The sequence below is a fragment of the Epinephelus moara genome, chromosome 18, assembly GCF_006386435.1.
Source record: "Epinephelus moara isolate mb chromosome 18, YSFRI_EMoa_1.0, whole genome shotgun sequence".
NCBI classification, from domain to species: Eukaryota; Metazoa; Chordata; class Actinopteri; order Perciformes; family Serranidae; genus Epinephelus; species Epinephelus moara.
Window position 1 is genome coordinate 18,774,433 of NC_065523.1, and position 14,249 is coordinate 18,788,681.

General features: G+C 40.2%; 1 protein-coding gene across 1 annotated transcript in view; it reads left to right on the forward strand.

Annotated features, from left to right (window-relative positions):
- Positions 1-13,187, forward strand: part of galr2b (galanin receptor 2b) — a 383,467-nt gene extending 370,280 nt beyond the window's left edge. Inside the window, exon 4 of the transcript XR_007571621.1 lies at positions 13,167-13,187. The gene's annotated coding sequence lies outside the window, so the exon portion shown is untranslated. The remainder of the gene's footprint in view (positions 1-13,166) is intronic.
- The last annotated feature ends 1,062 nt before the right edge of the window (positions 13,188-14,249 follow it).

The window sequence follows — 14,249 nt, forward strand, 5'->3', positions numbered from 1 at the left end:
CCCACATTTCTAAGATTTTTTTTTTCACTGAAAATTCAGCCCTATGTTCCCACAGCCCTATGTTCCCACATTTCTAAGATTTTTTTTTTCCACTGAAAATTAGGCCCTATGTTCCCACATTTCTAAGATTTTTTTTTTTCACTGAAAATTAGGCCCTATGTCCCCACATTTCTAGGACATTTTCAAAATTAGGTCTTGTGTTCCTACATTTCCCTTCAATTTAAGCCCTATCCTCCCACAAGGGTTAGGGTTAGGGTTAGGGGGGATAATAGGTTGGATGTAATTGGCTACCAAATTGGGAGAAAGGGGGATAAAATCTGATACAAAGTTATGAAAAAGGAAATGTGGGAACATAGAGCTGTGGGAACATAGAGCTGTGGGAACACAGGGCTGTGGGAACATAGGGCTGTGTTAACAGAGCTGTGGGAACATAGGCACGCTCCCAAATTAAAACCCAGTGATGCTGTATGTTTGCTGAATGAATTAGTGTGTGGTTTTGAGTTGCAAGAAATTATACATAATTTTTAAGAGGTTTAGAAGCTCATGCTGTTAAATTTAGTAGTGTCTTAATGGAGCAAGGCAAACTAATCGCTAACGTGACAAACAACCAATGTTTCAAGATGGCTACTGCGATCTTAACTTAGGTTGTCAGTACAAACAGAGCCAACAACATTGTCTCTTCTTTATGCCGGGTACACACTACATGATATCGGCCCAATTATAGCCAGACGCAGCGTCATATGATGACAGCTCGGATCAAGAATGACAATGAGTGTCTTACATGATAATCCATCATTTCATCTTGTGTAGTGTGTCATAGTAGACCACAACCGACCCCACGTCTTGGAGGCCTCACAATGTCTCGACAGAAAGTCTAGCATGTTTGATTTTCTTTTTGTCGTTCATGACTTCTCCCGTCACAGCCGTCACTTTGACCAATAGAAACACAGAGCGATCTGCTGCAGTGGACACTTGTATGGCGACAACACCCCAACCTTTTTTGATATTTCCTCCAGGGATGTTACTACGCCAGAATAAAAAAGGAAAAAGTGATGGCATGAAACAGCAGAGGCACTTTAGCAACCCCGTGAGTACTGCCATTAGCATCAGGCTAAAAGTTACAAGAATGTAACTTCTTCATAATGAATAAGGTGGAGAAGCTTCTACTCACCACAACTGCAGAGGCTACCAGCTTCATTTGAAACAGACTACATTACAAACGGGCCGTTATTTATTAATCCCTTTGTATTTTTCTATTTTTACTTTTATCCGCTCCCGTTTGCCTTGATAAATTTAATGCATTGTGCCGTCATTTCAAACGCAACACTTCCTGTATCCGTTTAAAATTAAAAGCCCCATAAAATTTCAGTTGAGAGGATCCCTTCACTTTCTAAACAGGCTGTTATTGTGAAACATTTGCAGGAACTTGTTGTGGAAGATTCAGTGACTTGCATAGTTTGCATGTGGTACTTCAAATATAGCCCCTGCCATCTGCTGACGCTTTACATTACTACAATAACATTTCAGCTGGCACATGAACAGACACAGTGACCGAAATAATAGCTATAACAATAAAGATATGACAAGAATACCACAATGACATCACGCACATCATGAAAGACAACCAGTGATGATTGATCATGGACCAACGTGTAGTCTGTCATGTCTGTCAGCCAAGTCACAGCATGGTTTTATGACTACTGCAAATAATACAATTGCCTACTCCGGCATAGTGACTGTCGCAACAGACAAAAATGTTGCGTAGTGTGAGCCCTGCATGACTTGTCAGGGCAGAATGAATGGAGATTTTGCTGTAATTTTCAATATTTTTTCATTACATTGTCATGCCAATTTTGCCATGAAATAAAAAGACCTCAATGAATACTTAGTGTCCAAAGTTTTTTGTTTACCAAATTAACACTGGTTAGGCCTTTAAAAATCCTAATCCCTCTTTGAAAATGTTTCCTATGATATAATCATAATAAACTTTATTTATATAGCTCCGTTCATACAAGAAATGCAGCACAAAGGGCTTTACAAGAAGGGCAGTAGAAGCACTGAGTGCTTCACATGATAATAGACATAATGGACATAAAACAAGGCAGGCATTTCAATGGAAAAGGACATTTAAAACAGTTTAGAACATGGAGTTGTGGCAGCAGGAAGTGTAAACAGAAAGTAGAAGCGTAAAAAGAAAGAGTGTCAGACCTGTTTTAGGAAAGTCAGACCTAGTTAAAGGCTAAAGTGAACAGATACATCTTTAGCTTTCTTTTAAAAACATTTAGAGAGCTAGCTTCCCTGATGTCTGTTGGTCGTGTGTTCCATAGCTTTGGAGGTTTACTGACAAAGGCTGCTTCTTCCGGCTGTTGCTGGGAACCTCCAACAAACCAGCAGCAGATGACTGCAGTGTTCTTGGAGGCAAAGGGAGTTAGCAATGTAGCTCGGTCCCAGCCCATGTAGGGCCCATGAGGAGGACCTTAAAATCAATTCTAAATGTAGCAGGAAGCCAGTGCAGAGCAGCTCAGGCTGGCTTTCTCCTCTCTGTTCTGGTTAATATCTGAACTGCAGAGTTTTGAATGATAGTGTTAGTATAGAGTACATATATAAAATAACAAGGCTGAGGTAAATACCTGAAAGATTGGTTGCTATAATAATTCTGATTAAAAAAACAAGGTATTAATGTGAGAATATAAAATACTATTAAAACAGATGTGGCCTGAGGCACAAGATTGGTCTGTCAGACCCTGTCCACATACTGTATGCAGATTATATACACATTGGGGACAATTTTTAGAACAATAAATCAGTTAATTAAAACTTTTTAACTTTTAAATGATCAATAATAGTGCTATTAGTGTCAGTGCATTTAGTCTGAGGCAAACTGGGAGGCGGTGACCAGGTGCTGTGTGGTAATCCCTGATTGCCTGCTGCAAAGTTGTGAGTATTCAGAGCATGATAATTGTCCTCTAAATACATGCATGGCTACACAAAACAACACAAATAATCCCCCTTGTCACTTCTGGGGCAAAACACACTCGGTGTGAGGTGAGAGATTAGAGCAGTTCTGTTGGTGGTTGGCGCGAGGGAGGGGGTCAATAAATCGATCATTTGAGTGTAAGAAGTCAGCTGGACATCATGAAGGACCTCTAACGTCGGGAGCCTATTAATTGTTTTGTTTATGTAGCTCCAATCACAACATACCACACCTCTCCCACAGAAAATTAATGATTACTGGCAAAAGGTTAATATCCACTCAGCTGAAAATGAATCAACAGTGAATTAATGAGATCATTACCTGCATGGATTGATAACGAAATTAGTCTTCTTTCAAAGCAGGACTTTCTGGGATGTGGAGGTATTGACTTGAAAAATAATGCATCTGTTGGTGAAGCCCTTGACCAGATGGCCTGCGCTGAGCGATCCTGACTGTTGGAGGTTGCAGCCAATGAAATAGCTGCTAGGAAAGGAATAAAACGTCCTTCGCACCAGTTAAAACTTGATATCATTTAATATGATTAATAAGAAATGTCATGCTTAACTGACCCCAGTAATAAAAAAATTGGTTTTTGGGTCTAAATTTAATAAATATGAAAGAAATGTAAAAGTTCTCGTCTTGCTGATGAGACTCCAGGTTTTTCTTGCTGCGGCCTGTTTTTGCAGTCTTGAGGAGCTAAACTATCAGCAGGTCCCCACAGTAATTTCGGGAGTGATTCATACACATGAAATATGTCTCTGCAGAAAATTGTGCTGGGTTATTAATTGGCAGGGAGTCAGACAGTACTTAGAGAAGACTCCAGGGATGGGTTGATTCATCTTTCAATTCTTCATTTGAGCAGCACTTCAAAGTTAACCAGTCAAACTGAATCTGCAAAGGAACTGAAATTTCATATTAGTACCGGCCTGTAGCTGGAGTGAGCTTTACAGTTTTCACAAGATCATAAACATAAATGTTTGCAAAAGAGACAGCTGGTTACCTCCCTTTTTCTGTCATCAGCCTAATGTGGAATTTGTGTTTTCTTTTTTGCAGCCGTGGGAAGTTTACATTTAATTTGATTACTTTTAGGCCAATAAATTAGAATAAAATGAAGGATTCAGTATTCTGCCTGGCAGCACGGTGACGGCCTAAAACTGCATTTAAACCTTCATGATGGCAAATAAAATGTTTTTTAATTTAATTAAGTCACTGGAAATGATTTTGTAACTTAGTACTGCTTAGTGAGGGAAGTTCAGATGAGGGGAATAAATTACAAAACAAAACTCGAGATGTTCTTTTTGGTGTCCATAGGGTCAGTTGGATGGACTCTGACTAATGTCCTCAGCAATTCTAAAATCTAGGCTACGACCATGCTTCATTGTTGCTGTTTTATTTATATATATATATATATATATTTATATATCCTTTTTCAATAGAGCACTCACATAGTGCACAGGGCTGTCCATAAGGGGGGGCGGGGGGGATTTTTGGGGGCCCAGCCGCTAGTGGGCCCACAGTCAGAGGGCAGCAATAATCATGTTCATTCATTAGGAAATATAACCAAATTCTACTTTTAACCAATATATTCCCCATTACTTAATAATATGTTTTTCTTAAATAATGAGAACCCCCGCTCTTGAACCTGGTATGAGCCATATTTTGTTGGCCACATTTACATATGAAATTTACATATCTTAACTTGACTTGAGTCCATAGTGACTTGGTTTGGGAACCGGAGGGTCGGCAGCTCAAGTCCCCATCCAGACCAAATATGTAGTGTGCACTGGTAGCTGGAGAGGTGCCAGTTTACCTCCTGGGCACTGCCCTGGAGCAAGGCGCTGAACCCTCCAACTGCTCTGACATCCCACATGCATAGGAACTGTTGCATGTGTGTGTATTCCAGGCCTGTGTGTATAAGACCACAGAGTGAGAAAACTGAATGTCCCCTTGGGGATTAATAAAGAACATCTTTTCTCTTCTTACAGAGAGAGAGCACATGCATGCATTGGTAAGAGGGGAGTTGGGGAAGGCTTGTTGTTATCCCAACTCTGCTTTGTCAGTGGACCTAAACGTCAAAATATGATGCGCTAGGTAGCCTCCTATCTTTATGAATGGCGACTCAATTGATGCTTGTTACATACATTGTGTCCTTTCAAAATTCTACTGATACTAATACAAAAATTCCATTTTCACAGGAAATGTATGTTTTCTACTTGTTATATGCATAAAGACTTTTTCAAAATAATCTTACAACATAGGTAAAACACCAAATTTTTATGTATATATCTTTAGGTTTAGGGAACAAAAGCACACAATTAGGGTTAGAGAAAAACATTATGACTTGGCTTAAAATAAGTACTTGTCATGTGACACTAGTGTAGCATGCTGCACATACTAGCACACTACACTGTTATTAATAGAATAACTCCACTAACTTTTGATTTCACACAGGAAATGAGGTTCTCGAGTGAAAGTCACATGTTTGTCTCCCAGTCGCCCTAAATAGACTTTCTTGCGCTTTATACCACAGCATTTTTCCGGAGGCATCAGAAATAGCCTCTGCCTGGTGCGTATCATACTGTTGTAAAGACTTTCTCAGTGCATCGGTGTCTAATGCTGACATCCACTGACAAAGCGGCAGTGTTTGACCAGTTGGGAGTGAGAACAGGCGGGAGGGGTCTAATCAGTGGAGCGCTCCTGGGGCCCAGCCACTTCTGTAGGTAGGTCTGCTAATGTAAAAGAGAATCGGTACATGAAATGCATCAAATACCAATTTGAGTGGTACATAAAACAGATGCACCACACTGACCAAAGTTATAAATAACACAAAGGGTTTTTTTTAATCAAATGTATTAGTGTTATTGGTGTTATTCTTATACTATATGGCCACAGCTAGCGTTTTACATGTTTCACTCATTGAAATGTCACTTGTGTAACACTTGCAGTGTAGTTTTGATGTATGCAAACAGAGGTCTACACTGTAGTCTAGAGATGCTGAATCTCATCCTACAGTAGTGTGTGCAGTTATGTAAATGATGTTACACTGTACAGAGACTGTGGCAGAGCAGCAGCTGATATGCTGTGAGGTGGGGAGCAGACAGAGAGGAGTAAATAGCAGTAAGTGATCATAATAGGGAGTTTTAAAAGAAAGAAAAGCTGATGTGTCAAAAGGGGACTCCATTTTGACAAAAGGTTCATAACAAGGCTATGCTTTTAAAAGTTGAAAACATAAATAAAGGTCAAACAGAGGTTGGGTGCATTTCTGACACAGTTTTTCATTTGATTTAGTTTATGTTTTTTCCCATTTCGTTAAACTGATCTGCCTTTTTCAAAACTGGGTCATATCTTCAGAAAATATCGACGGTGTTTGTTATGTTAATATTGACTCAAATACTGAATTGCAGTTTGTTTTTAGATTGAAACTGCTTCTTTTATTACTTTGTTTTAGCCTTAATGTACCAAAAAAAACAAAAAAACACAAAAACAATAACTTAAAAGCTCTTCTGAGCCTGACCTGGCCCCTGTAAATAACTTTAACAGCTGTCTTAGCTGCATTAGTCAGTCACTCAGCCTATATAGAATTAGCACTTGGCCTCCTAACTTCCACGTCTTTAAGTGTTTAATTTTTCAGTGACACAAACATAATTAAAACTTTTAGTTCCTTGTATTCTTCTGTCCTGGAGAAATACAGTTCCTATTGTTGTTTTGTGCCATTAAAGCTCAAATCTTTGTCTGACACACAACACTAATATTACATCTGGTTCATTTGAGGATTTGTTTTGTTCCAAATGACTCCAGTTATGCAAATGTTTCCCATTTTTCCAGTATTCAGCAAATGTCTTCTTCTAATTTCTTAGAGGAAAATGTCCCTATTTTTTCTCTTCACAGGCTCTGAAGTTTTACCATCAGTGATTTCAGTAATCACCCAAACAAAGCTACAACTGCTCGGCATTGATACCAGTGATCATGCTCACTTTGTGAATAAACACATACATCACACTGTTAACGCTGTAATTGGACTCTTTTTTTTTTTCCTTAACACAAGCACAGTAGCTTCAAAATGTACTATTTCATGACACTGATGTTTGCTTGTTTGTCCTCTGGCTTGGATTTTTTAACACCATAGCTCATAAAAACATGACTGTCCTTCAGCCAACTCTGAGCAGAGACTTCAGAGTATGTTCATTAACACTGAGGCTTGGCTTCTGGATAAGACACCGACTGAATCCAGCTATGACAAAGTTGCCTCCGGCTGACTCATTCTGCCTGCTGAGGGCTTGCCATTATCAGAATTAAATAAATGAGTAGAAAATTATTTATAAAAAAAAAAAAAAAAAAAAACGCTCACTTGTGCAATTTCCTCAATAAGTCTACTCTCACTTGTGTAATATTTTGCAGAAATTACTCGGGCCGACACCTCCCGGTCGATTGATTGGTCAATATGCTCTTGTGCGAAGAAATTGTAATTGGTCACTTGGGTTATTTTCTTATGACTGTGTGTCTACCAAAGGTTTCTTCCAGCTGAAACCACCAGGCACTCTTCTGAAAACCCAAGTACTTTGGAAGTGCTGCTTTATTTTAACTGGGACCCTTTGGTTGCGTCTGGCTGCTATGATATGGAATATCAGTGGAATTTAAAATGGTGGCACAAGATTGAGTATTTGCTTTGGTCCTTGCTCTGGGTGGAGGGAAGGCAGAAACACATAGGGATGGACTCACTGGTTTACTGGCCAGAGTATTCATTTCCCCTCCATTGTTGTTATTGTTCAGCAGGTAGTATTTATGCTACCCCTCTTCCATTGTGATTGGACAGATGGGTGAAAAGTGATGGTGTTGAGCACAGCCAAGTTTGAGCATTTTTCAACTCTTGGCAACCAGAAAAATGCCACCAAACATGCAGAATAGTCCCTCAGAGCCTTGTGGCACTGCTTGCATTGGAAGCATAGTGAAAATACATGGTGCTCCCATTGCAAAGAATTAAAAAAAATATGCTGGCCTTAGAAAGAAATGCTTTGGTGGACATACAGCACAACCAGGCCAAGTGCACTCTACCACACAATTTAGTAAATCTAGAAATAACATGCACATTCTTTTTCTCCATTCGACCAATCAATTGTCTGTAGAGTAGGTAGCAGTTCAGTCGACCACGATTTTCTTTGGTTGACTCCAGCCCTGGAAATTACAACAATTTTACACCCATCCAAATGTCTTACATGAATAACATTTCTTAGATGTCATTTGGGGATCTAGTCCTGTGAAACAGCTCAGAGGTTCACAGAGGACATGAAATAAACAGAGGCAGCAGACTCTGCAGGGCTGTCTGGTGCCAAGCCTTCAAGTTCACCAGAGTTTCTGTTCCTGCAGTGTATTTTCTCTCAAGACCTTGAAAAACTAGACACTACTGCATTCTACTCTGCAGTATGAAGGCCTTCAATTCAAGGTGACAGAGGACCACCTTAGAAGAGCATTTCTGTCAGTGGAGTGCTGGGCTTCACGACAAGCCCCTGCTTTGGCCTGCAGCCAAAACACTCAATTCTGCTCCTCGAGGGCTGGTGTCCTCCAGGTTTTTGATCCTCCTTCTGATCCTCCTTGATAGTTAATGTGTCCCACTTGGTGCCAAGTACAGTAGATACAGACCAGGTGTGGCTTGTTAACCGTCAAGGAGGATCAAACATTTGCAGGACACTGGCCCCTGGAGGACCAGATTAAGGTACCTAGAGGCTAGAGAACTAAGAATGTTTCATTTCTCTCTACAGAGTGTGGGGAGGGGACGTTAAATGGAACATGTCTTTTGGCAGTTTTACAGTCAAGTTGCCTGTTGATTGCGTGTCCAAGTCACAAGAGGATAAGACGCTGAAATGTCATCTTCTTCATAGGGGGACATTGAGCATTGAATCTGCATTTCATTCCAGTACAAATGAAATGGGCACCGCACTATATTTTTACACATATTGGATCTAATTCATGAAGGAATTTGTGTTTAAACTGTTTGCTGTAGGAAATTCACGTGTATTTCGACATTCATCAATATGTTTTCAGCTCCGACCTTTTTTATAGGTACTAACAAAATCTACAGCTCACTGCTTGTAGTGCTTGTGCAAATAAGATATTGCACATAAATGTTACTTGTCATTATTGGAAATTGCAATTTTGATTCGTATTGTTCTCTGCTATGTTCACAATATGCAGATGCCTATGAAGCATGTAAGTTAAACATGACAGGAGATTAGAAATAAGACATTTAGTTAAATTAGTTGGCATTTGGTTCTTAAAAACGTGAATGAGTTATTTAAATCGACTTAATACAAAACTGAAAAACGTATTCCCCCTCTACCCTCTTTGTGCACCGCAGCCCTAAACTGCATGCCATTTTTGTTTAATTTATCACAGATGCAACATGGGAGACATAAACATTATTTCAAATTGAGTTTTGGTTTAATAAGACTTGTGGACGTGGGAAAGCAATTCGGCGTCTGTCTCTGCTCTCCCTGGGCAGTTGGTGAACCCAAATCTGGAGTTGGAGGGAGACGGTGTGGTTTTACGCCAGACTGTCTTACGTGGTGTTAAACTTAACATTAGACTGTCTGCATTTAGATGTTTTAATAGTGGTTTAATTTAACAGCAGTGACAAACAATGCTGATGCTTAGGGCAAAATGACAGAGAGGTCTCTCAATGACTTTCTGGATGATTCTTACAACAGATGACACAGAGTTAACGGCATCTGTTACCTCCCTTCAAGCTTTAGATTTTCCTATCTCTGACACATTACTAATAAGAAAATAAAATGTTTTTCTCAACCCCACTTCAACTAAAATAACTTCGAGCCCAGTTCCATTCCAACCTTGTTGAAATCCTTGTTGAAATCCAGCGCTTGGGCAGTCAGTGACTTGCGGCTTCAGAAACTAACGAAAAAAGGTCGGCTAAACATCGGCATGATATGCGGCTGGTTGCCGGTTATAGTTTAAATGTGCGTCAAGGGGAAATGCAGTGGGACAAGGACGAAAGTTAAGGCAGCGAAAGTCCGACTAGGGCGGGCGGGAGGGGTGTTGGATAAGTCCAACAAACACAGACTTTCACCCAAGAGAGCGGTGTTCACGTCTCGAAAGATTCTAAAGCCAAAGCGTTTTCTTACTTCCTGAACCTGGGAACTGCCCATTGGTCCGACAGCCCATTGGTCCGACAGCCCATTGTTCCGACCATATTAAACCCATTGTTCCAAAGTCTGTTCCACAATCATCATGATGCCCTGTGGTTAAGGTCTGGTTAGGTTTAGGCACAAAAACCACTTGGTTAGGGTCAGGAAAAAATCATGGTGTGTGTTAAAAGTGGCAAACACATAAGCCGTGAGCCTGCTTCCCCTCAAGCCTTTCCCAGCTGACCCAGAGCCGGTCGCGGCGCACCATCAAGGCAGAAATACGCCCGCCGGGAGCCGTTCAGCACCGCGGACCGTCGGACTAATGGGATGTTGGACCAATGGGCTATCGGACCATTGACATGGACCCCCTGAACCTAACCCGTGCTTTTGTTGCGTGTGTTTTTTGTTGAACGAAAAGAAACGTTGATTTGCGGTGTTATAGTGCATTTATTTTGAAAGAGACTGTATGTAAACGTTAAATTTCATATGAAAATGGAAGTTCATTTTCAAAGATAATGCATGTAACAGGCAGAATTTCACACGATGTCCCAGAAGTCACAGGGTACTTTGTGGACATGGAAAGTCCATGACCGAACGTCAGTATGTGAAGAGGTCAGAGTGAGACTGCGTCGGACAAGTTTTTCTTTTTCTCTCATTCTCTTTCTTTTTTTTGCACCTTGTTCACAGGTCGATAGGATACACCTATCCATGGTAATTATCAACTCCATATATGGTAGTCACTGGCTTTTCATGGGTCGGGACGTATGCTAATTGCTGACAAACGGGATAATTTTAAATCGTCAGTTTATAATTGATACACGCGCGCCTACAATCAAATCTGAGTTTTCCGTGGCAGTCATGAATCCAGAGTAGGTTTTTAGCACCAAGGTTTTTTTTGTGTGCAAATCTACTAACGTTTCATGAATGAGACCCTTTGTTTCTTTCTCTACACTGCACACTCCATCTTATGTGTTCTTCCTGTCTTTATTCTTCCACATGAGTGTCACTATACTGAGTGTTTATGACACCATTTGTCGGGCAAAACACATAAAGAAGTGATCATCTACTTTTAAATTGTTAAACAGTAAGTAGTCAGGGGAGGCCATTTGAGGAAAATGTGAAACCTTGATTTTGCTTCTAACTATGAATTATCAAAACACACAGTCTCCCCTCTGGTCATGTAGACAGATTTAGTAAGTAGTGTGATACAGGGAAATTATGCTGCAGGTAACTAAAAGTGTTCTAAACACTCAGAAGTTTGTGCTGGGCCATGATTCTATTGATTTATTGACTAAAAGCAATGGGGAATTTGGCTCTGGTGGTTTAGTATTGCAAAATATTTCCTTTACTTTTTGATATTTCCTTCACTACCACTGATTTCATGATGATATCATGATGAAACAATGCCAAAATGGGTCTGAACATGCCAGCTTTTACCAGTCATGCATGAGAATTGTCTGAAAAAGTGAACTCAAAGCAGCAGAATCAGCTCCTGTGTGTGTGTGTGTGTGTGTGTGTGTGTGTGTGTGTGTGTGTGTTAGAGAGAGTTGTTGTTGTTGTTGTTACTGTGAGTATTAATAAAGGAGGAGGGGTGGGACTATACTGGGTTAATATTATTCAGTTGCAACTGGATTACTGCACATTATCATAGCACAGTTTGAGGAGCCAATGCAATTTTCTGCCGATTTCATTAAACATACATTAATTATGTATGCCTAATTTATTGGTCTTCATTATCAACAGGTTTATCTTTCAGTGATTACTGTTTAATTGGTGATTAGATGATAACTGTGACGCTGCTTGACTTTTTTTTTTTCTTTTGAAACCATCTTTGCTTAAGCGGACCTTTTAAAACATCCCACAATACCTGTACTGAACACACAGCATTTCATTAATTAACAAACCACAGACAGTTGAAGGGATAGTACACAACACTAGATGAGTAAAAATAGTTTAGAAGCAAATATTTAGTGTGCTGTCCTTTTTTTGTGCAAATCGCTAACAATCAAATTAATCTTTATTTCTACCAACATCAGCATGTGCAGTTATAATGATTCTGATCAGAGAGCTCCATTAGAGTATTCAGGCAGTGGCTAAAACACAAGATGACTCAAATTTTAGTTGCTGCAAAGACCTTACACAGGCCTTTTTGTGAGACAAGGCAGGAGAGTGGGGATGCGAAATCACCCCAACAGCACAGAGGAGAGAATAGGTTTTGAGTCAAGATTTATGAGAGGATGCTGTTCCTCTCCTGAGGTGGTTGAAGAGGACGGTCCTGATTCAGGAAGCAGCAGTAGATGAAATGATTACATCTGGTACTGACTCTGGTCTGTGGAAATGACAGGGATGTTGATCTGAGGATATAGGAACCATGTGTGATTGAGGGCATTTTTAAAAATAGTTTCAGTTCTGTTGTTTTGGACTTTGAAGTGATTATTGCAGTAACTTCAGCCCTAGTTTTGACACTGAAATGGGATAAAATGTCATTTTTTCTCCACAAAGCAGGGCAACACTTAAACTGATTTAAGCTTCATGGAAAATTTAAGAGGTTACGTGATTGGGTTGGCATATCAGGCATGACATTAGACTGGTTTTCATCTTATCTCACTGAGAAGAGTATCTTTATCTCAGCTGGAGACCTTTTGTCTGATTCCTCTTTACTGTCTTTTGGTGTCCCGCAGGGCTTGGTTCTGGGGCCTCTCTTATTCTCTTTATATTTGCAGCCCTTGGGACAGATAATGAACACATTTTATACTGCATGTCATTTATATGCAGATGATATTCAACTCAACTTCAGACAAACCTAGTGAGCTTTTTAGGTTATCAAGGTTCCTAGACGCTATTAGGGCTGGACTGCAGAAAACTTTTTACAGCTTAGATGAAGGTTCCAATTACTGCTCCAGAAAAGGTTGTCCCTGTGATCATACAAAGTATCAGGCTTCTTTCCTTTGCTGCACACTCAAACCTCCGTCATTTAGGGGTTATATTTCATTATTCCTTGTCCTTCAACACCCATGTTAAGTAGCTGACCAGATCTTGTTTTCTTCCACTTAAAGGTCTAGTGTGTAGGATTTAGGGGGATAAAATGCCAGAAATACAATACCATTAGTGTGTTTTCCTTAGTATATAATCACCAAATTTCACATCAAATTTTGGTACCTTAGAATGAGGCATTCATATCTGCATAGGAAGCAGGTCCTTGTCCGTGGAGATCGCCATGTTGCACCGCCATGTTTCCATAGTAGCCAGGAATGGAAAGACCAAACATTGGCTCTAGACATGGATATTCATGTTGCATTTTTGTGTTGGCTATCATAGTAACACCCTCTCTGCGACAAGAGTGTCAAAAACACTGATTTTTTTATTTTTTTTAAAAACTTGAAACCGCTTTATTCAGTATTTTTACTGCTGTGTGCAGAGTGCATTTGTTTTGGAGAAGAACAGACCTCTGCATATAATTTGGCTCCTAGTAAAGGGTCCATGTCATTGGTTCGACAACCCATTGGTTCGACATCCCATTAGTCCGACTGTCCGCGGTGCTGAACGGCTTGCGGCGGGCGTATGGTGCGCCGCGACTGGCTTGAGGCGGAGCAGGCTCACGGCTTATGTGTTTGTCACTTTCTTTTTCATTTTAACCCACACCATGATCTTTTCCTGACCCTAACCAAGTGGTTTTTGTGCCTAAACCTAACCAGACCTTAACCACAGGGCATCATGATGATTTTGGAACGGACTTCGGAACAATGAGTTTAATATGGTCGGAACAATGGGATGTCGAACCAATGGGCTGTCGAACCAATGGGCAGTTCCCTCTAGTAAAAACCTCCTAAATGTCTGGATCTTAAATTATCACAGAAAAAAATATGAGCACACAGCCTAGCGGACATACCAAACAATATTGGATTTGTAACATGAAACTGCTTTATTCATTATCTGTTTAAATCACCGGTTCAATTTGTTTTGAAGAGGAGGAGACTTCTGCAGATACTTCAGCTCAAGGTAAAAACCTCCTGAAAGCCTAGATCAGAAATAAGGTAGGAACACATTAGCAAACTAGTTCAAATAACTGGGTGCATTTGTTTTGGAGAAGAAGGGACCTCTGCATATAATTTGGCTCCTGGTAAAAACCTCCTAAACGT